This window comes from Petromyzon marinus, chromosome 22 (genome assembly GCF_048934315.1).
Source record: "Petromyzon marinus isolate PM22_M1 ecotype Great Lakes invasive population chromosome 22, UKy_Petmar_22M1.pri1.0, whole genome shotgun sequence".
Taxonomy (NCBI): Eukaryota; Metazoa; Chordata; class Hyperoartia; order Petromyzontiformes; family Petromyzontidae; genus Petromyzon; species Petromyzon marinus.
Window position 1 is genome coordinate 20,971,854 of NC_133688.1, and position 3,436 is coordinate 20,975,289.

General features: G+C 48.1%; 1 long non-coding RNA gene across 1 annotated transcript; it reads right to left on the reverse strand.

Annotated features, from left to right (window-relative positions):
* Positions 1-1,690: 1,690 nt before the first annotated feature.
* On the reverse strand, positions 1,691-2,970 carry LOC142925649 (uncharacterized). The gene is made up of 3 exons (XR_012942608.1): positions 2,727-2,970; positions 2,250-2,303; positions 1,691-1,750 (listed from the first exon to the last, which is right to left on the reverse strand). It is a non-coding gene; the product is annotated as an uncharacterized LOC142925649 (long non-coding RNA).
* Between the last annotated feature and the right edge of the window lie 466 nt (positions 2,971-3,436).

Genomic DNA, 3,436 nt, shown 5'->3' on the forward strand with positions numbered 1-3,436 from the left:
GATGATGGTAGTGATGTTAGTGGTGATGACAATAATGATGACGGTGATGATGGTAGTGATGTTAGTGGTGATGACAATAATGATGACGATGATGATGGTAGTGATGTTAGTGGTGATGACAATAATGATGACGATGATGATGATGGTAGTGATGTTAGTGGTGATGACAATAATGATGACGATGATGATGATGGTAGTGATGTTAGTGGTGATGATAATAATGATGACGATGATGATGGTAGTGATGTTAGTGGCGATGACGACGATGATGATGATGGTAGTGATGTTAGTGGTGATGACAATAATGATGACGATGATGATGGTAGTGATGTTAGTGGTGATGATAATAATGATGACGATGATGATGGTAGTGATGTTAGTGGTGATGACAATAATGATGACGATGATGATGGTAGTGATGTTAGTGGTGATGACAATAATGATGACGATGATGATGGTAGTGATGTTAGTGGTGATGACAATAATGACGACGACGATGATGGTAGTGATGTTAGTGGTGATGACAATAATGATGACGATGATGATGGTAGTGATGTTAGTGGTGATGACAATAATGATGACGATGATGATGTTAGTGATGTTAGTGGTAATAATGATGACGATGATGATGGTAGTGATGTTAGTGGTGATGACAATAATGATGATGGTAGTGATGTTAGTGGTGATGACAATAATGATGACGATGATGATGATGGTAGTGATGTTAGTGGTGATGACAATAATGATGACGATGATGATGATGGTAGTGATGTTAGTGGTGATGGCGACGATGATGATGGTAGTGATGTTAGTGGTGATGACAATAATGATGACGATGATGATGATGGTAGTGATGTTAGTGGTGATGACAATAATGATGACGGTGATGATGGTAGTGATGTTAGTGGTGATGACAATAATGATGACGATGATGATGGTAGTGATGTTAGTGGTGATGACAATAATGATGACGATGATGATGATGGTAGTGATGTTAGTGGTGATGACAATAATGATGACGATGATGATGATGGTAGTGATGTTAGTGGTGATGATAATAATGATGACGATGATGATGGTAGTGATGTTAGTGGCGATGACGACGATGATGATGATGGTAGTGATGTTAGTGGTGATGACAATAATGATGACGATGATGATGGTAGTGATGTTAGTGGTGATGATAATAATGATGACGATGATGATGGTAGTGATGTTAGTGGTGATGACAATAATGATGACGATGATGATGGTAGTGATGTTAGTGGTGATGACAATAATGATGACGATGATGATGGTAGTGATGTTAGTGGTGATGACAATAATGACGACGACGATGATGGTAGTGATGTTAGTGGTGATGACAATAATGATGACGATGATGATGGTAGTGATGTTAGTGGTGATGACAATAATGATGACGATGATGATGTTAGTGATGTTAGTGGTAATAATGATGACGATGATGATGGTAGTGATGTTAGTGGTGATGACAATAATGATGATGGTAGTGATATTAGTGGTGATGACAATAATGATGACGACGATGATGATGGTAGTGATGTTAGTGGTGATGACAATAATGATGATGATCATCATTATCATGATGTCAAAAGTGCCGATCACGATAATGACGGTGACGACGACGACGATGAGGATGATGGCGGTGGTGGCGAGTGACGAGGTGGCGCTCTACCTCTTCTCCCGGCGGCCCACCAGGGCCCGGGGGTCCCGGGAGCCCTGGGGGTCCCTGCAAACGGCGCGACAGAAACCCCGTCAACAACAACAACTCCCGAGATCCGACCCCCTGCTTCCAAAGATCAGAATCAGAGTCATGTGTTCATGCTGGAGGAATCCGACGAGCTATAAAGATGTCCGTCATCTGATGGGCGCACTAAGATCCCGAGGGCACGGATAATTAAGACAAAGATCCCTTCAACAGACCGCAGAGGCACGTGCTGTTAGCGAGCACCTATGGACACCGGCACGGCACAAGACAGGGTGGTGTGTGGGCAGCACAACGCAAGCCCGGCCGCCTTTGTCTCCCCAGTGCTGACGTTTTACATACTCGCATCAGGTACTCATTTAAGCCTGAGTCTACCTAGGCATAGGCCCAGGACCGGTTCAGATATTTGCTGCTGGCCGCGAGCAGGAGTCGAACTCAGTAGCGCAGTGCGCTAACCACTGCGCGCTGTGACAAATCTCATCCAGCAGTGGAGTGGCAAGGGAGCCGAGCCGCGTGAACTTACGTTTACTCCCGGGAGACCCCCTCGGCCAGGACCCCCCGGGACACCGGACGAACCCTGAAACAACAACAGCAACACAGCACAGAATGGGTGCGTGCATGCACCTAGCCTGGCACCAGGGTTGCCAATGGGTTCATAGCCATTGAGTGAAAAATTGAAGCTATTGTTTGTAGTGGTGTGTTTGTGTGTGCGTGTGTGTTTGTGCACATAGCCTGGCACAAGCGCCGTGCTGACGTCACCGCCACTTTGTGGTGAATGTTGGTTGTTGTTGTCTTTGTTGTGCACTGCACTGGCCATGCCTGTGAACGGCACTTGCTCCAACAGTCCGTGTCGACTACACCGGACATTTTTGTCTTTCTCACGTACGTATGTCCCGAAGCGAGCGCATGCTGTATGTAATAAGAGGCATTTAAGGCTGAGTCGACCTTCGCGAGGCACAGAACAATGAGACTGGGTGCGTGGTTCGGCAAAGAGACTCACCACCAACCCCGAGCTCCCCGTCTCTCCCCGGGGTCCAGGGGCCCCTCTGAGCCCGGGGAGGCCCCTGTTGCCTAGGAGACCAGGCAGGCCCCGAGATCCCTCCGTGCCCCCCTCCCCTCTCTCCCCGAAGTCCCCTCTGGGGCCCAGTGGCCCAACATGCCCCTGATGGGAAATCATAATTAGCATAATCATCACAATATCGCAATTACCGTTATCCATTCTTTTTCTATTAAAAACGAGAGTCCCGTGTAAGTGTCAACATTTTTTTGAAGCACCCTGTCATTACGTCGCTCACTCGATACCGACTCATCACCACCGGGGAAATGCACACACGCACGCACGCATTCTTAACCACCACTTCGCTAACTCCAGTACTTGTGAGTCGCCGCCACCGCCCCGGTAAATATCGAAACTTTGGGCGAAATGTTGGGTCACCGTCGATTCTGAGCGAGGCCGCTGCTGTCGACCTCTGTGGAGGGAGACCTCTGTGGAGGGAAACCTCTGTGGAGGGAGATCTCTGTGGAGGGAGATCTCTGTGGAGGGAGACCTCTGTGGAGGGAGACCTCTGAGGAGGGAGATCTCTGTGGAGGGAGACCTCTGTGGAGGGAGACCTCTGTGGAGGGAGATCTCTGTGGAGGGAGGCTGAATTAGGGCTGTCTGTCGGTGGAATGGAACCCGAGGTGCTCCGTCTTCGTCTCCGGCGTCGTGGG